Consider the following 21,205-nt stretch of genomic DNA (forward strand, 5'->3'; position numbering starts at 1 on the left):
TGTACCTATGACACTGGCTGACCTGGTACTTGTGTGCTTGGCAGCTGAAGACATCTGTGTTGGTCCCATGTTCATATGTGTCCGCATTACTGAGAAAAATTGTGTTTTAATACATGTAAATGAGCCTCTAGGAGCAACGGGGGCGTTGGCATTACACCTAGAAGCTCAGCTCCCTCTGCAGCGCACTGTGCACGTTGATTGATAGGACCAGTCAGTAAAAATGTGATCATGCCTGGCTCTGTCAATCAAAGTGCAGAGGACGTGGCAGTTGCAGAGAAAGCAGAGCCTCTATGTGTAAAGGTAACATCATTTTTCTCAGCAATGCGGACACATATGAACATGGGACCAACACAGATGCCTTCAGCTGCCAAGTGCACATCTAACAGGTCAGCCAGATGCATAGGTACAAATCTGCTGACAGATGCCCTTTAAAGGGAGTCTGTCAGCAGTTCTGATGCCTCAAAACTGTTGACAGCAGTATGCAGATGATGGGAGAGCAGTGGAATCATACCTCAATTGACATTCATGGTGGATCTCCAGCTCCTCCCCTCTGCTGTGTGTCTTCTGATTGGTTGCTAGAGCTGTTACTCCTGGCATGGAGTTCAGGACACTGCATATGAAGGGACCGCTTCCTGGGCACTTGTGACCCCCATTGCTGGGGGGATTAAAAGTTGAAAGAACCATCACCTGAAGTATGTTTACATGGCTCTCGACATCACCTATATAGTGTGGTCCGCGGTTTTGCAGGGTCAAAACTGCTGACAGACTCCCCGTAAGGCTAATAGCTGTGAATTAACAATAGTAAATTACAGCTAAAGTTTCGGAAAGTGACTACGTTATAAACACCATTCACCTCAACTATTCATTCATCCTTGGCCTTGGGATTTCATGAATCTCCTGCATCTAGAGGATGTGATGAAGCTGAATACTGTATTTCTGAAGGGCATAAAACAAATGTTTAGGATTCTAACAATTATGGGAACTGGAGGATGTTTCACTTTAAGCCAAATGAATTATTGTCCAAATGATTTACATCCACACTCCGGGGCCAAGCTGTAATTTGGCAACTTACTTATTCACCCAAATGAATAATTTGAGCCCTTCTGGCATGAGCCTTCCGAGCTTTTCTGCGGTGAATGAAAGCTTTTCCCATCATAGAGAATATTTCCTGATACAGACAATAGTAGAACTAAACTTTCTTCCCCTCAGAGCTGAAATCCCTATATATGTAGAACTAATATTTCTAGATGCCCATCAGTGTTTTGGGCCTTGATCGTTTTTTACATGTTGTGTTCTAAAGGGGATTTTTATTTCTTGGCCTACCTAAATATTTTTTTTTTTTTATGTGGGACACATAAGGCTATGCTAAATTAGGGGGGGGGGGGGGGCTACCTTTTCTCATAATTTTGATAGTGCCCTGTGTCGGTGTAATGAGCCTGTTAGGGTATATTGACCCCCTCTAATAACTAAAATTAAAAGGGGTTGTATAACAAAACATATTCTACATTTTTCAAACCAGCACCTGGATCTGAATACTTTTGTAATTGCAGCAGGTTTTAAAAATGTACTAACCCAGTGAGCTATTCAATAAAATGTATCTGTATAGCGCCATCTGCTGTTTGTTCTTTTCCTTATATTTTGTCCGTATCACTGAGCTGGTCGAACATGCTCAGTTTAAATCTTCAACTGTCACCGGCCATATGTTCTCTTAGAAGCTGTGGCTGTTACAGGGAGAGAGCTGCAGCAGAAAGGACATGCCCCCTGAGCTGCCAGGCTGAAGAGAATCTAGCAGAGCAATTGGAGCAATGAATGAGGAGATCTCTGGATCCATGTGAGGTATAGGACTGGTTCTAGCGTTGTTAGAAAGGCACTGTCATGTACTATATGGTATTTGCTTTTCATTTTTTTTTTTATATCAATTATGGCATAACCCCATTAAGAGGACCTGGCAGCAGCTTTGGAGAAACGTAGAAAGTCAGCTAAGATGGGGGAAACATACCCTTACGTCCCAGTCAATCCACAGACCACAGTTGGTTCTCAAATAGAGAGAAGCCCCTGAGATCATACTGCACAATCCTATTTAGAACAGCCCCTGTAACTGGATGTTATGAAGGTGATCTACAGCGAGGCTTACAGAACTACTTTGTGAGATCCTAAGTTATGGATTTCAGGATCCAATAGGAGTAATATTTGTGCAGCTTCACAAAGGTTTACAGTTGCAAGAAAAAGTATGTGAACCCTTTGGAATGAGATGGATTTCTGCACAAATTGGTCATAAAATGTGATCTGATCTTCATCTAAGTCACAACAATAGACAATCACAGTCTGCTTAAACTAATAACACACAAAGAATTAAATGTTACCATGTTTTTATTGAACACACCATGTAAATATTTACAGTGCAGGTGGAAAAAGTATGTGAACCCATAGACTAATGACATCTCCAAGAGCTAATTGGAGTGAGGTGTCAGCCATTTGGAGTCCAATCAATGAGATGAGATCGGAGGTGTTGGTTACAGCTGCCCTGCCCTATAAAAACACACACCAGTTCTGATGGGTTAATGACCAACAGGACAACGACCCAAAGCATAGAAGTAAATCAACAACATAAGAAAATACGCCTTCTGGAGTGGCCCAGTCAGAGTCCTGACCTCAACCCGATTGAGATGCTGTGGCATGACCTCAAGAAAGCGATTCACACCAGACATTCCTAGAATATTGCTGAACTGTAAAGAGGAATGGTCAAGAATTACTCCTGACCGTTGTGCACGTCTGATCTGCAACTACAGGAAACGTTTGGTTGAAATTATTGCTGCCAAAGGAGGTTCAACCAGTTATTAAATCCAAGGGTTCACATACTTTTTCCACCTGCACTGTGAATATTTACATGGTGTGTTCAATAAAAACATGGTAACATTTAATTCGTTGTGTGTTATTAGTTTAAAGGGATTCTGTCACCTCCCCTCAGCCAAAAAACGATTTTAAAGCAGCCATGAAGCACAGCTTACCTTGATTAGGCTGTGCTCTTTGATCTTGCAATCCGTCCAGCAGTTACTGCAAAAAACGACTTTTATTGATATGCAAATGTGTCCTGAAGGTGCCCAGAGGGGCGTTTTGTTCTTCTTAGAGAGCCCAGTACCGCCCCTCTTACAGTGCCCAGCCCGCCTTCCTTGCACTGTCTAACCGCCCCCAGCCTGCCACAGCCTCTCCTCCCTCTCCCTCACGCCGAACGAAATCTCGCACAGGCGCAGTACCCACTGAGGGCTGCGCCTGTGCGATCAGCAGGAGACTGAGGGCAGGAGCTTCATCCTCGTCACTGGGCATGCGCCGAGCCCAGTGACGTCCGATGCTCGCTCTTCCCTCAGTCAGCAGGGAAGAGCAAGCATCGGACCTCACTGGGCTCGGCGCATGCCCAGTGACGAGGATGAAGCTCCTGCCCTCAGTCTCCTGCTGATCGCACAGGCGCAGCCCTCAGTGGGTACTGCGCCTGTGCGAGAGTTCGTTCGGCGTGAGGGAGAGGGAGGAGAGGCTGTGGAGGCTGAACGGAGGCAAACTGATGCATTCTGAACGGATCCTTATCCATTCAGAATGCATTGGGGCTAAACTGATCCGTTTTGGGCCGCTTGTGAGAGCCCTGAAACGGATCTCACAAGCGGACCCAGAAACGCCAGTGTGAAAGTAGCCTTAGATGAAGATCAGATCACATTTTATGACCAATTTGTGCAGAAATCCATATCATTCCAAAGGGTTCACATACTTTTTCTTGCAACTGTATATTGGAAATGAGCCAAATCAGAAGGATCCCTTGATACAGTAAGGAGCATTGATTGCATAAGCTCATCTATAGTCGGGTAGTGTAGTCTGGTTGGTGCCAGTGAAATATCTACCAGTTTTTAGACCTTCTCACCATTGGATGCTATTCATATATGCCTTTACTGTTAGGAAAAAAGATCATCAGATGTGCTTGTTTCCTCCTCCTGAAGTCGACGTTATAACCCTCCACAGAAAAGTATGGCCTATTTAAATGTGCCAAAATTATGACTGAAGAACAGAAAAAACTTGATCATTTGAGGTGAAGCAATGGCGAGGGCTGACTTGTAGGACACACGGCCATTTACTGTCTATAAAAAACACCTTCCCGGACTCTGTTTCTGAAGACCCTTTGATCAGCTCTGTACTTACATTAGAAGCACTTTTTCACCTTGTAGCTGCAAATCTGTGAGGACACCTAAACCAAAATAATAATGAGCTTCAAATACACAGACGTGACACAGATGCCCCTCATGCCCATAATTAGCTCACAGCTAGACTGCAGCATCTTGAGGAAGAAAGAGTCAAATCAGCTTAAAAAATTAAGGGGGTTAATCTGAAGCATATTACTATTTTATCTGATTTCAGTATCTTCCAAGCTGTTCTATTACAGTTATACAGTTATATTAAATCATTTCCAGTTAACGTTACTGACGACCTATACCCGGAATCGGTCATCATTTTAATATTGGTAGGGTTCCACAATTCATAGCACCCTCACCAATTTATAAAGTAGATGCAAGCATTATATATGGACAAAGTCCTCACTCTGATATGATAATATCTGAGACACTTCCAATATATTTTGATCAAAACACATCTGTGCCCGCCTACCAAGCGCCAAGATGGTCTCAGGTCAGGCGGGTCCTACGCTAAACCTACCTAAGCCGTTGGGCTTCTATGTTCATCAAGCAACCGATGGGAGGAGGAGTAAGCACACCCATATGTACCACCTAATCAAGGCGCTCTATTGGATAGGAAGGGCAAAAGTGCAAAGGAATGCTACTCCCAAGATAAAATAGGAGTGCATTCACACTTGAAGGTGCCACTCCCTCAAGCATATACTACATAGACAAAAAAATCACTGAAAAAAACAAAGATAAAAACATCCTGCACGGTATGATATATAAATGTGCGGATGTCCATGGCCATATTATTGAAGAAAATCACAGAAATAAGATAATAATGCACTTAGTAAAGTAGATGCAAGCATTATATATGGACAAAGTCCTCACTCTGATGTGATAATATCTTAAACACTTAGCCAATATATTTTGATCAAAACACATCTGAGCCCGCCTACCAAGCGCCAAGGTGGTCTCAGGTCAGGCGGGTCCTACGCTAAACCTACCCAAGCCGTTGGGCTTCTATGTTCAGGAACGTAGACGCCGCACATTATCCGTGCATTATCATGCTGCAACATGAGGTGATGGTCGTGGATGAATGGCACAACAATGGGCCTCAGGATCTTGTCACAATATCTCTGTGCATTCAAAATGCTATCAATAAAATGCACCTGTGTTCGTTGTCCATAACATACGCCTGCCCATACCATAATCCCCCCCCCCCACCACTATGGGCCACTCAATCCACAACTAGGGATGAGCGAATCGACTTCGAAACATCCGAAGTCGATTCGCATAAAACTTTGTTCTAATACTGTACGGAGAATGAGCTCTGTTATTGCTTCGCGAAGTCTCGCGAGACTTCGTGCATTAACTTCATAAACTAATTTGTACTGTAAAAAAACATTTCCCGAATTCGGGTTCGGTTCCAAGGTACCACTTGGAACCGAAGCTGAATTTGGGAAATGTTTTTAACAGTACAAATTAATTTATGAAGTTATTGCGTGAAGTCTCGCAAGACTTCGAGAAGCAATAAGTTCGGCTCATCGGAGCCAATACATTCTAATACTGTATGGAGCTCTTACTATGTGTTATTTATGCAGAAAAATTAACACTGCAAAATTAATAACATGGCAGTATTCCTGTTTTTTCCCATCTCCCTCTCAGATAGAGTTAATAAAAGTTATTCAGTAAGTTATGTGTACCCCTTAAAGGGAACCTGTCACCTGGATTTTGGGTATAGAGCTGAGGACATGGGTTGCTAGATGGCCGCTAGCACATCCGCAATACCCAGTCCCCATAGCTCTGTGTGCTTTTATTGTGTAACAAAACTCATTTGATACATATGCAAATTAACCTAAGATGAGTCAGAGCTTGAAAATATGACTCTTCTCTGGTCACACAAGTAAGAGATGACTCTTTTAAGTTAATTTGCATATGTATCAAATCGGGTTTTTTACACAATAAAAGCACACAGAGCTATGGGGACTGGGTATTGTGGATGTGCTAGTGGCCATCTAGCAACCCATGTCCTCAGCTCTATACCCCAAATCCTGGTGACAGGTTCCCTTTAAGGACCTTGCAATTTTTTGCAAATCTGACGTGTGTCACTTTATGTGGTGATAACTTTAAAATGCTTTTACTTATCCAAGCCATTCTGAGATTGTTTTCTCGTCACATATTTTACTTTATGGCAGTGGTAAATTTGAGTAAAAATATTTCATTTTTATTTATAAAAAAAAACATATTTACCCAAAATTTTGAAAAATTCGCAATTTTCAAAATTTCTATTTCTCTGCTTAAAACAGATAGTGATAACTCCTAAAATAGTTATTACTTTACATTTCCCATATGTCTACTTCATGTTTGGATCATCTTGTAAATTACATTTTCTTTTTTTGGGACGTTAGAAGGCTTAGGCGTTTATAAGCAAATGTTGAAATGTTTCTAAAAATTTCTAAAAAACACTTTTTAAGGACCAGTTCAGGTCTGAAGTCACTTTGTGAGGCTTACATAATAGAAACCACCCATAAATGGCCCCATTTTAGAAACTACACCCCTCAAGGTATTCAAAACTGATTTTACAAACGTTGTTAACCCTTTAGGTGTTCCATAAGAATTAAAGGAAAATGGAGATGAAATATCAGAATTTCACTTTTTTGGCAGATTTCCATTTTAATCCATTTTTTCCAGTAACCAAGCAAGGGTTAACAGCCAAACAAAACTCAATATTTATTGCCCTGGTTCTTTAGTTTACAGAAACACCCTATATGTGGTCGTAAACTGCTGTACGGGCACACGGCAGGGCGCAGAAGGAAAGGAACGCCATATGGTTGGCATGTCACATTTGAAGACCCCCTGATGCACCCCTAGAGTAGAAACTCCAAAAAAAGACCTCATTTTGGAAACTACAGGATAAGGTGGCAGTTTTGTTGGTACCATTTTAGGCTACATATGACTTTTGGTTGCTCTATATTACACTTTTTGTTAGGCAAGGTAACAAAAAATAGCTGTTTTGGCACCGTGTTTATTTTTGGTTATCTACAATGTTCAACTGACAGGTTGGATCATGTGGTATTTTTATAGAGCAGGTTGTTACGGACGTGACAATACTAAATACTTTTTTTGTTGTTTATTTCAGTTTTACATAATAAAGCATATTGTGAAAGCCATAGTTTTTAATTTTTTGGGCGATTGTCTTATGTAAGGGCTCATTTTATTTCTATATGAGATGATGGTTTGATTGGTATCATTTTAGGGTGCATATGACTTTTTGATCGCTTGGTATTACACTTTTTGTGATGGAAGGTGACACAGTTTTTTTTTTTTTTTTTTACGGTGTTCATCTGAGGGGTTAGGTCATGTGGTATTTTTATAGAGCATGTTGTTACGGACGCAGCAATACCTAATATGTTAACTTTTTTAGTTTATTTAAGTTTTACACAATAACAGCATTTTTTAAACAAAAAAAAAAAATCATGTTTTATTGTCTCCATTTTCTGAGAGTAAATGTTTATTTTTAATTTTTTTGGGCGATTGTCTTAGGTAGGGTGTACTTTTTTGTGGGATGAGAAGACGGTATGATTGGTATCCTTTTGGGGTGCGTATGACTTTTTGACCGTTTAGTATTACACTTTTTGTAATGTAAGGAGACAAATATTGCTTTTTTAGCACAGTTTTTATTTAAAAAAATTACGGTGTTGACCATACCAGGTGGCTCATGTGATATTTTTATAGAGCAGGTTGTTACGCATGCGATGATACCTAATATCTCTGTTTTTTTGTTTTTTGTTTTCTATTTTTTACAATGATATATTTCTCTTTTTATGGGAATGGGGCATTGTTTTTATTGAAACTTAATTTTTTTTATTGTTAAAGACACTTTTTTTTTCACTTTTATTATATTTTATTTTTGTTCCACTGGGACTTCAACATTACAGGGTCTGATCCCTATTTCAATGCAGCACAATACATCTGTATTGTACTGCATTGACTATCAGTGAATTACACAGTGTTATACACTGATAGTTTGCCTATGAGACCCAGTCTGGGGGCTGGCCCTCATAGGCCTCCGTACATTACGGGCCCCAAGGCCTTGGAATGGCTTGGGGCTGCCATGGCAACCATCGGGTCTCCGCCACCACAGCGCGGGGACCCGATGGCTAAGGAGAGAGAGCTCAAACCTGCCATATGCGCTGACCGTGGCATATGAGGGGTTAATCCACCGGCATCGGCGTTATCACCGATGGTGGTGGATGCAGCAGGGATATGGCTGTCAGTAAAAGCCAGATCCGTGCTGCTGATTGCTGGACCACACATGGCTGGAGGAAAGTACCGGCCATTTAGGTCGAGCATTCCCGTCCTGGGTCCTTAAGGTGTTCAAAACTACAACTTCTCCTGCAAAAAACAAGTCCTCTTGGAAGGCGACGATGAAAAAATGAAAAAAATGTCCTGGTCATTAAGGCCCAAAACAGGCTGGTCATTAAGGGGTTAAAACCAGAACACCTGTGCATGCACCACTATACATCTTAGTTTTGGAGCATAAACAGTTGCTCCTCGGGAAGTAGAAGCAGAGCCTCTGCAGGTGTGAGATTGTCAGGGCCAGGCGAGGTGTTCAGCCCTGTCAATCAAGTGGCAGGGCGATGCTTCTTCAGCAGCGGACAGCCCCTCACAGGTAAAGAACTCTTGTCGATGAGACAAATCGATTAGTACGAATTGATTTACTCATCTCTAGACTGCCTCCATTTTCTGACATTGTCCAGACAGGGCGGACATTAGACGGGTGTGTAGGGACACTTCCATTAAGGACTCATGCACATGAACATGTGCCGGCCGTTGCATGCATTAGGGACCGCAAATTGCGATCCCCAATGCACGGGCAACATCCGTGTGGTTGCCACAGACGCATCCAGGCGCATTCAACTTGAATGGATCTGCGATCCGTCCGCACAGCAAAAAAATAGAACATGTTCTAATTTTTTTGCGGTGCGGGGGCACGGAGAGAAACCCCATAGAAGCACTCGGTAGTGCACCTTCTGGATTGTGGGCCAATTTAAGTGAACGGGTCTGCATCCGTGATACGGTGTGTACATGGCTTCTGCCCGTATATTGCGGATCCGCTGTTCGTGGGCCGCAATACGGGTACGGCCGGGCAACGATTGTGTGCATGAGCCCTAATGCAGTGCATTGGAGCTACAGACTACGATATCTTACTTGGTGTAAACACTGCATCCCCCACATTGCTAACCATCAGACCAGGCCATGGAGAGAAACTGAACCAGCAACAGGCTGCTGCGAGATCCGGGAGCATAGCTTAAAGGAAGCCAAGAGAAAGCTGATTGTAATTCTGCCTGAGAGTCGACTATACGACAATGCATGATAATCAAGGAAGAAAGGAGAGGGTCGTTATGTCGCATCTTCTTCATGCCTGATACATGAGGAAATATTGTTTCCTGTAGATGAAATTCCCTAAATAAACAATTAGCGATGAAAATGTAACGTAATGAGGATCGTGTCACAAGAAGAAAAGCTTTAAACTGCTTTTTTGTCACAGATGTGTAATGTTTGCATTAAGTCATCTCACAGTTTAGGAGAAATATGTTGCACATGAGGCCAATTGCTGCCGTTTGCCGTCGTACATTAGTGACACCTCCGTATCCTTAAAGATGTTACAAAACGCGCTACACACAAGCTGCACAATGACCAACACCTCCGAAAATGATTTTGCCTGAAGTGTTAGAACAGAAAAAACAATATATCAAATTGCTGCCTAGTCAGTGCTTGGTAAAAATGATACCATGAGAATACGCAGATAAGTCCTGGACATGCTCAAGGAACCTGGGTACAAAATAAATTGTCCATATCTATCAGGTGCCTTAAAGGGGTTGTCAGATCAGGAAAAAGTGGGGTACAGGCAGGCGGAGATGGTGTAAAAAAGCTAAATAAGCACCACATACCTGTTTAGTTGGCCACGCTCCAGCACTGCCATTCCGATCCTTCAGCACTGATGTCACGTGACCACTGCAGCAAATGTCTGGGAGGCCAGTGATTGGCTGTAGTGGTGACACAGCACTACAGCTCTGTAAACAAACATGGCAGGGAGGGCCAAAACGCTAGCACTGGAGTGGTAGCCAATCGAACAGTTAAGTGATGCATATTTTGTCACTTTACACTATCCCTGCCTGTGCCCCACAAAAGCCCTTTAAAGCACTTGTTTACAGATGGAAAGAGTACTCCTAAATTGTAAATCTGCCTAGAGCATGCCATGCTCAAAACCTAATTGACCTGGCAGGTAGAGCACTAGTGAGGGAGGACAACAGAACTTTTATAATGTTGGAGTTACAGGAATTGTAGCTACAGGGACCAGCTTACATGGTGGAAATCTATACATAACCCTGACAGATCCCTCACCCAAGTCACCAAAGACAATCTGTTCAGTTACATTATAGTAGATACCTTAAAGGCTATGTATACCTTTGGGTGCAAATTTTTTTATTAGTGCATTGTTCTGATGATGAGCTAAAAATCTTTTTTTTTTAGTTGGTCTTTATTAAAGATTCCTTTTCTCTGTACAGAGCTGAGATGCTCTACTAGCCGGATCTAAATTTTCTCTCCTTTCCGTCAGTTGGGAAGCTGACAGGCTCTTTATCTCTGATCTCTGACCTTATAATTACTCATTAAATCTCAGATCGTATCTTACTGATTAGAATGTGTCTTAAATAAATGTTTATGACCTTTTGGTAATATACGGTACAGGTAAGGGTTATTGGATGACCGGCACTAAGTGAAAATGAAAGTAGGATGCACACAGCTAGAAAAACTGTTAATCAACAACAACGAAACATTCGTAAAGCGCTTTTCTCCCATAGGACTCAAAGCGCATAAGCTTGTCTCAGATCGGTACATAGTGATATGTACAGGGGGAAAAGGTTATGTGATCGTAATTGCCAGGCTAAACAGATGACTTTTCAGTTTTGATTTAAATGTGTCCAGGGTTGGAGCTGTCTTGATTGCGTTTGGCAGGGCATTCCACAAGGTAGGGGCAGCATGACAGAAAGCTCTGGCTCCAAAGGTTTTTAGTTGAATTCTCGGGGTGGTCAAATTATTGGATCCTTTTGATCTGAGGTTGTGTGAGGTGTGACGCAGATGCAACAAAACCCTCAGGTATCCAGGGCTCAGTTCGTGTAGGGATTTAAATGTTAGCATGCCAATTTTAAAAAGGATTCTCCATTTTATGGGTAACCAATGTAGTAAGCAGAGGGACAGTGGCGGGGTTGGCTTGTTAACAGTCTTGCGGCAGCATTCTGTACTAGCTGCAGGCGGTGTAGGTCTTTATTAGGAAGGCCTACATAGAGGGCATTGCAATAGTCCAGCCGTGATGTGATGAAGGAGTGAAGAAGGGTTGGAAGATCTTCTGAAGGAATGAGGTGCTTAATTTTTGCAATATTCCTTAGGTGAAAAAAGGAGTGTTTCACCACAGCTAAGATTTGGTTCCTGAGGTTTAACTCCTTATCCATCAGTAAACCCAAGCTGCGCACAGTGTTGGAGCTAGTAAGGTCTGAGTTCCCTACCCTAAGTGGGGTTGACTGGGTCTGGAGCTGTTTTGCTGTTAGGCGCTGGCCTCCGATGACAAGAACCTCTGTTTTGTCAGCATTTAGTTTAAGGCAGTTTCCATTCATCCACTCCTGAAGCTCGGCTAAGCATGTGTTTATTTTTGGGATTGGGTCTGTCATATCGGGTTTGAATGACATATATGGAAAAGGATTGCGCTGCAGGAGAAAATTCTTTTGTATAAAAATAAAAATATATAATAAAAAAAGTTCCTTTGGTAGATCTTCAATCAACGTGGTCACAAGCCAACCTCACAACTTAACACTGGTATGGAAATCTGTTCTGAAATGAAAAAGCGCACTATGGTGTAGCAAGTTCCACAAACTTAGCGCCCCTGCGAATAGATTATACTCACAGGGTATCTTGCGAGTAAATGCGTATATGAATGGATGGTGTCTTCAATAGTACTCTGTTGAAAAGAGAGGACTATAGTGTAGCATGTAATTACACTTAAAACGCTTGCTGTAAGGTTATACTCACAGGATGTCCCTTATGGGAGGCTTGGAAGGAATCTGTGCAATATTCACAGGCAGCTGGGCGGGTGGAGCAGGCAAGGATCAAGATACTCAAGTAGGAATTTCCAAATATCGATCCGACGGATGGAATGCTTCTGCACCTAGATGGTACTAGACCTCAGCTTCTCAGAAGGACTGGTTAGTGGAACGGATGCGCACCAAAGAGTCGGATAAAAATTATTTAATGAGAAATAAAATTACAGCTAAAACCACAAGACTAAAGTCTCTGAAATGCCCGACCCGGGTTTCGCCGTGATGCTTCGTCTGGGGCGTTGATTGGTGATTGGATTCCACAGAGTTTAAATTAGCAGGAGACCTCCCTTCTACCACGTCATGACATCCTTCACAGGAGTGCAAGGCAAGACCAATTATACATAAGCAGACACACATGAACAAAAAATATATGTATATAAAATCCACATAAAAACATAAATAGATAAAAAAATTAAAAATTATTATATATGGGGCAAGGTGCTAAAGGAAGATGTGTTAAAAAAGACAGGCATTAACGTCACATTCTACATTCAACCCTTGGGGTTGGATAGTTCCTAAAAGGAACATCCATTCAACTTCTTTTTTATTTATTAAGGAGATAAAGTCCCCTCCACGAGTAGGTGTGCGCACAAGTTCTAATCCAAAAAAGCGCAGACCTCTAGGGTTTTTATTATGACAAATTTTAAAATGTAACGAGACACTATGGGTCTCGAGACCCTTTTTAATATTACGTACGTGCTCCTGCACTCGAGTTTTTAGGCTTCGTGTAGTCCTGCCGACATATTGGAGGCCACAAGGGCACTCCAAAAGATAAATTACGCCAACACTATTGCAAGAGAATTGGCCCCTTATTTTCAAGGCAGTGTCTTTCATCTTATTGGTTTTGATGGTCTCCACAAACCTTTCTCGGTCTTTTTGGATGCGGTTTTTGCAGGGCAAGCAAAAACCGCACCAAGTGAACCTGCCTTTATGTGCATTGATGCGTTTTTTACTAGTTGCGAGATTAGCACTACGGACCAGTTTATTAGTCAAATTGTCGGCTCTAGTGAAGACTACAGGAGGCTTAGTTGGTAAATCTTTACTGAGTACAGGATCGTTTTGAAGGATATGCCAATTTTTACTGATCATATTTTTTATACAGCCCACCTTGCTGTTATAGCGAGTCAAAAAGGTATATCTAAAATCCTTCTTCTGTTCATTTTTATTCTTACTTGACTGAAAAGTGACATCAGTGCGTTTCCGTTCTACCTCCTCTTTACAATGATCCAACAATTCTATCTCATAACCCTTTTCCAGGAATCTGTTTTTGATCAATTGTCCTTGTTCTCTAAAGTCTTCTAACTTACTGCAATTTTTCGAGATACGTTGAAATTGGTTTTTAGGGATATTTTTTAGCCATGATGGATGATGGCAACTATTCATCTCAATGTATGTATTTACATCAACCGTTTTGAAGAAGGTCTTAGTTTTTAATCTCCCCTCTTCCACAAATATAACCAAATCTAGGAAGTCCACTAGAAACCGCACTGATGTGACTAGTAAATTTTAAATTAAAATCATTTATGTTAATGCCTGCTATGAAGGTATCTAGACCCTCCCTCTCACCTAGCCAGATGAGAAGGCAGTCGTCTATATATCTTCGCCACACTAAAAGTTGTCCCTTACCTAACTCTTTTTTGAGAATTGGATCAATATTCTCCCTCTCCCACATAGTCATAAAAAGATTAGCGAGGCTCGGGGCGAATTTCGCCCCCATCGCCACGCCAGAATGTTGAAGATAAAAATTATCTTTGTAAAGAAAATAATTGTGAGTCAGACAGAAGGTTACACAATCCAGAATAAAGGTTTTCTGGTCCAACCCCATATTCAGATCGGTCTCTAACGCTTCCTGAACCCCCCTAATACCCAAATTTTGGGGAATACAGGTATATAGGGAAGAAACATCCACCGTAGCTAGCCATAGAGATCCATGGATTAGACACTAGTAGAATTCTTGAGATAGGAGGGGGGGGAAAAAAAGCAAGGGGAATTGATAGGTATCTTTAACCTAAGCAAACATGTGCTATCCAAAGAAGAAAAGTTGGTCCTACAAAAAGGATTAAAATTTGCACCAAGTAGCGGCATAAATAAATTCAACTTATTTCTTGATATTCATAGATATATCAGAAAACTAAATATAGCCAAATATTATTTGAACACACAGCCATCCCTGCCGGCTGATACTATAACCACCACGGGGGTCTCACACACTGACCTCCGAAATAGATCCAATTTCTGTCCAAAAAATAAAAATAATGAATGCATTGACGCCTTTAAAAGGAGCCTCCTAAACGAATTAGACAAGATGGATCATAACCCCAAACAACAGAATCTCTCCAAAGGGGAAAAGGAGGCACTTAGGCAATTGGAGAAAAATGACAGGATAGTAATAAAACCAGCCGACAAAGGGGGGAGGAGTTGTTATAATGGATGTCGAACAATACACTATGGAAATGGATAGGCTGCTTTTGGATAGAGATACCTATTTAATTTTAAAGAATAACCCACTTGTTGCCTACAAGGGACAATTGGAAATTATTCTAAAAAAGGGCCTGGAGAAGGAGGTGCTAAACAAAAAAGAATTTGATTACCTTTGTTTAAAATGCCCTGTCACCCCTGTCATATATTTTCTGCCGAAGATCCACAAAGATCCGATTAATCCACCAGGGAGACCTATTGTTTCAGGGATTAATTCCCTGAACAGTAGAGTCTCCGAATATATCGATTTCTTCTTGCAGAAATATGTGACAGTGGCCCCCTCCTATCTCAAGAATTCTACTAGTGTCATTGATTTAATCAACGACATGGGAGAAATCCATGGATCTCTATGGCTAGCTACGGTGGATGTTTCTTCCCTATATACCTGTATTCCCCAAAATCTGGGTATTAGGGGGGTTCAGGAAGCGTTAGAGACCGATCTGAATATGGGGTTGGACCAGAAAACCTTTATTCTGGATTGTGTAACCTTCTGTCTGACTCACAATTATTTTCTTTACAAAGATAATTTTTATCTTCAACATTCTGGCGTGGCGATGGGGGCGAAATTCGCCCCGAGCCTCGCTAATCTTTTTATGACTATGTGGGAGAGGGAGAATATTGATCCAATTCTCAAAAAAGAGTTAGGTAAGGGACAACTTTTAGTGTGGCGAAGATATATAGACGACTGCCTTCTCATCTGGCTAGGTGAGAGGGAGGGTCTAGATACCTTCATAGCAGGCATTAACATAAATGATTTTAATTTAAAATTTACTAGTCACATCAGTGCGGTTTCTGTGGACTTCCTAGATTTGGTTATATTTGTGGAAGAGGGGAGATTAAAAACTAAGACCTTCTTCAAAACGGTTGATGTAAATACATACATTGAGATGAATAGTTGCCATCATCCATCATGGCTAAAAAATATCCCTAAAAACCAATTTCAACGTATCTCGAAAAATTGCAGTAAGTTAGAAGACTTTAGAGAACAAGGACAATTGATCAAAAACAGATTCCTGGAAAAGGGTTATGAGATAGAATTGTTGGATCATTGTAAAGAGGAGGTAGAACGGAAACGCACTGATGTCACTTTTCAGTCAAGTAAGAATAAAAATGAACAGAAGAAGGATTTTAGATATACCTTTTTGACTCGCTATAACAGCAAGGTGGGCTGTATAAAAAATCTGATCAGTAAAAATTGGCATATCCTTCAAAACGATCCTGTACTCAGTAAAGATTTACCAACTAAGCCTCCTGTAGTCTTCACTAGAGCCGACAATTTGACTAATAAACTGGTCCGTAGTGCTAATCTCGCAACTAGTAAAAAACACATCAATGCACATAAAGGCAGGTTCACTTGGTGCGGTTTTTGCTTGCCCTGCAAAAACCGCATCCAAAAAGACCGAGAAAGGTTTGTGGAGACCATCAAAACCAATAAGATGAAAGACACTGCCTTGAAAATAAGGGGCCAATTCCCTTGCAATAGTGTTGGCGTAATTTATCTTTTGGAGTGCCCTTGTGGCCTCCAATATGTCGGCAGGACTACACGAAGCCTAAAAACTCGAGTGCAGGAGCACGTACGTAATATTAAAAAGGGTCTCGAGACCCATAGTGTCTCGTTACATTTTAAAATTTGTCATAATAAAAACCCTAGAGGTCTGCGCTTTTTTGGATTAGAACTTGTGCGCACACCTACTCGTGGAGGGGACTTTATCTCCTTAATAAATAAAAAAGAAGTTGAATGGATGTTCCTTTTAGGAACTATCCAACCCCAAGGGTTGAATGTAGAATGTGACGTTAATGCCTGTCTTTTTTAACACATCTTCCTTTAGCACCTTGCCCCATATATAATAATTTTTAATTTTTTTATCTATTTATGTTTTTATGTGGATTTTATATACATATATTTTTTGTTCATGTGTGTCTGCTTATGTATAATTGGTCTTGCCTTGCACTCCTGTGAAGGATGTCATGACGTGGTAGAAGGGAGGTCTCCTGCTAATTTAAACTCTGTGGAATCCAATCACCAATCAACGCCCCAGACGAAGCATCACGGCGAAACCCGGGTCGGGCATTTCAGAGACTTTAGTCTTGTGGTTTTAGCTGTAATTTTATTTCTCATTAAATAATTTTTATCCGACTCTTTGGTGCGCATCCGTTCCACTAACCAGTCCTTCTGAGAAGCTGAGGTCTAGTACCATCTAGGTGCAGAAGCATTCCATCCGTCGGATCGATATTTGGAAATTCCTACTTGAGTATCTTGATCCTTGCCTGCTCCACCCGCCCAGCTGCCTGTGAATATTGCACAGATTCCTTCCAGCCTCTCATAAGGGACATCCTGTGAGTATAACCTTACAGCAAGCTTTTTAAGTGTAATTACATGCTACACTATAGTCCTCTCTTTTCAACAGAGTACTATTGAAGACACCATCCATTCATATACGCATTTACTCGCAAGATACCCTGTGAGTATAATCTATTCGCAGGGGCGCTAAGTTTGTGGAACTTGCTACACCATAGTGCGCTTTTTCATTTCAGAACAGATTTCCATACCAGTGTTAAGTTGTGAGGTTGGCTTGTGACCACGTTGATTGAAGATCTACCAAAGGAACTTTTTTTATTATATATTTTTATACAAAAGAATTTTCTCCTGCAGCGCAATCCTTTTCCAAAAATTTACTTATTTGACTTTTCCCACATTGTCTCCGGATTTGCAGCGCTAGAGAAGACAAGTATATCTAACAGAGACTTTACTTTATTTATTTTTTTGAATGACATATATAGCTGGGTGTCATCAGCATAGCAGTGGTATGTTAGACCATTTTTTTGAATGATTTTCCCGAGTGGCAGCATGTATATGGTAAACAACAAAGGGGATAGGATTGAGCCCTGGGGCACATCATATTTTAGTGGTACAGGGTTGGACTGGAAAGGCCTCAAGGCTACCCTTTGAGTTCTGCCAGCCAGGAGTAAGGAGAACCATTGGAGGACTAAACCATCAATGCCACAGTACTCTTGCAGTCTGTTGAGCAAGATTTCATGATCAATTTTATCAAAAGCCGCTGAGAGATCAAGCAGTACCAGGATGCAACACTCGCCTCTGTCTCTGGCCATAAGCGGGTCATTGCAAATCCAGACAAGAGCTGTTTCACAGCTGTGGTGCTTCTTGAATCCAGATTGTAGGGGGTCAAAGATGTTGTTCATTGAGAGCCTGGCTTCAAGTTGGAGATATGCAGCCTTCTCACTAACTTTTCCCAAAAAGGGAAGGTTGGAGACCAGTCTGTAGTTGCTCAGAATATCCAGATCTAGGGATGTTCTCTTGAGTAGTGGCCTGATGATTGCTTCTTTCAGACAGGTAGGAAACTTTCCCGCTTGCAGGGAACAGTTGACTATCTTATGGAATACTGGCATGAACAGATCAGGGCTTTTCAACATGAACTGTGTGGGGCCAGGGGCTAGGTCGCAGGTAGTCTGGCGAAGGTTTAGAAATATGTTTGAGATGGCTTCTTCGGTAATTACCTTAAAGTCAGACCATGGCAGTAGGTTGTTGTGGCATCCATTATGAGACTCAGCATAGGTTTTCGGTGTTGTAGATTTGATAGCAGACCGAATAGATGAGACTTTGTCTGTGAAGAAGGGGGCAAATTTCTCATATAGGTCCTTAGAGGATGTGATGTTGGGATTCTGTCACGATGGATTGCATAGACTGTCTACTGTGCGGAATAGCTGGGCTGGTTTGTTGGCTGCTTTTGCAATTTCCTGTGTAATCCTTTGTGACGGAACGACTCAATATTTTTAATAAAGACCAATTGAAAAAAATTATATTTAGCCCCAAATGAGTAAAATGCAATCATAAAATAAATTGTCCCCAAGTGTGTACTTTAAAATACATGGACATTGTGAAAGAAAACCTGCTGCAGTCTCCAAGAGGGCTGCAGATTAGGAGAATATTTATTTTCCACCTGTTAAACATCCCCAAGCTGACACTTTGTTGGTGATACACCAACTTGCTGAGACAGTCTTCAAGTAGATTTTTGGGGACTACTTGAAAAAATGCTCTGATTGGTTGCTCTGGACAACGAAGGGCTCATGCACACGACCGTATGCCCTCCGAGACATACGGTCCGTGAGTGGGCCATATGTCCCGGAGCGGTATACATCGTGCGCACGGGAGCGCACAGCATCATAGGTTACTATTGTCCCGCACTCATATGATCTTAGAAGACAGATTTACTATTAGTCAATTTCATTTGGAGATATTGGAGGCGGGCTACTTTTTCATGGGCTAACCTGTAGTTACTAAGGGCTGTTGCACACAATCGAGTCCATTGTGGGAATCATGCTCTGTGTGTGAGCGCGATCCTCCGTTCTGGACTTGCAGGAGCCCTCGGCATTATCATGATTTATAATGCTGTGTGCCTCTGCATGACCTTACTTCTACAAAATCATACTGGCATAAAGCTGTAGCAAAAAGGTCATGCAGAGGCACACAGCATTATAAATCGAGTCCAGAATGTAAAATCACGCTCACACACAGAGAGTGATTCCCACAATGGACTCGCTTGTTGTGTGCAACAGCCCTAAAACACACATGTCAGAAGAGGAGTCTTCACAGAGCCATAACTTTTTTTTTTCCCCGTTCACATAGCTGTATGAGGACTTGTTTTTTGCGGGACAAGTTGTACTTTCGGACACGGCAATGCCCATGATGTTTATTTAATTTTTATTGTTTATATATTTATTTATTTTATTCTAGGGAAAGGGGGTGATTGAATTTTTTTATTAAAAAAAAAAAAAATTAAAACTTTTTTTTTACTTTTCTTGCCTCTTTAGGAGGTTGCAATATGCAGATTTAATTTTGCTTATGCCCTAGTTCCACAGTATCCTTCGGAGGCCTGCCAACTGCAGCCCTGGTACTCTGAGTCTCTTTACAGAGACTCAGTGCATTAGAACGAAAGAAAGGCTTCCCTCATCGCTGCTGATTTTTCACCATTTAGATGCCGTGGTCACGCTTAACCATAGCATCTAAAGGGTTAGATTCCTGCCCATTATTATTGCCCATCACAGACATTAGCCCAGGGCCTAAGCAGAGACCTGCCAGCTATGGGGCACGAGTGGGCGCCATACTTAAAGACCCTCCCAGCACTGTATATGTACGGCACTGGTATCCTAAGGGTTAATCACTTCCTGATGTGCATATTGCACATTGCGTTGTACATATACAGCACAACAAAAATCGGTCACTATGTCTAATGACACAAGAGGGGCATATGAAATAATAAGAGCCTCACTGAACAATACCATTTCAGTTGGTGACAGCATGCTGAGAGGTCCTCTGCTTCTCTGTGCTGTGCTGTGGTCTGCTGGGACTTGTGGTACACCTGCACTGTGATCTAATGTTGAAAAAAAGGATTTCTGGAACCGCTGCAGTGTTCAGTAATTTAATTGTACATTTGCAGCACTTCCAGGATCCCGAAATCCCAATCCCTAGCCCTATCCCTCTCCCCCCACACAGAACCTTTCGTGAACGCTATTTTGTCCCTTTTTTTGGACCATCTTTCCTGCATTCGCTGAGCACTGATCAGTACTGTACATTACTGTTTGTATCTGTGCTCAGTTTTCGATGCAGGCTTTTTTGTATTTGGGTAAAAAAAAAAAAAAAAAATTGCATTTCACAGAAATTATATTGAAAAAGAAAAAATTGTATTGAATTTCACAGCACTTCAAAATGATAGTTTAGATAGTGCCCCCTGCAGTTCGCAGCGAAGCACGTCAGTTTGTATATTCACAATAGCTTGTCATAAAGGCCTTTGCATAGGAGCGGCTTGCTGGGTAGATAAAAACCATAGTCATCTGTCCTAATACAGTTTTGCTAGCACGGTGTAAGTGGGAATTATGTTTTAGTTGTTTTATTATGTATGCCGTATATTGTACAAAATGGACTTTCTCAGCCTTGAGCGCTTTAATGGAATAGACATTCACAGACGGTGAGTCAGCAGCTGATTACATGGCGAACTCTCTGACTACAGAATCTATACAGAGAGGATGCTTCATGTGTCGGCTGACATACAGAACATTCCACCTAAGATCATTTTGCGTTTTTCAAGAAATAATGTTGGGAGCTATTTGCTGCCATCGAGTTCCTGGAGGACTTAATTTTTTCTTTTCCAGCTCCCTGGGTCCTGGCTCCCTTTGGCTGTCTTCTGGTCCCCGTCCTGTAAACATCTGAGAGATGGGGGTCACATATCACTTGGGGACCGGTCACCGCTGAGGCCAGCCATTGTCTGCAGCAGTGCCCGTTACAACCTCCATCTGGAAATTTACAGGATGGGGACCAAGAGTCCGCAGAAGTCAGGGAACTGGAATGGAACATCAGTGAGCAGGTGAGTACAAGTTTTTGTCACAAATAATCCAGGC

The 21,205-nt window shown here is 41.7% G+C and overlaps 1 protein-coding gene across 1 annotated transcript in view; it reads left to right on the forward strand.

The window, feature by feature from the left end:
* MARCHF9 (membrane associated ring-CH-type finger 9) overlaps positions 1-21,205 on the forward strand; it is a 214,945-nt gene that overhangs the window by 162,462 nt on the left and 31,278 nt on the right. The window lies entirely within an intron of this gene.

The sequence above is a fragment of the Bufo gargarizans genome, chromosome 3 (genome assembly GCF_014858855.1).
Source record: "Bufo gargarizans isolate SCDJY-AF-19 chromosome 3, ASM1485885v1, whole genome shotgun sequence".
Lineage (NCBI taxonomy): Eukaryota > Metazoa > Chordata > Amphibia > Anura > Bufonidae > Bufo > Bufo gargarizans.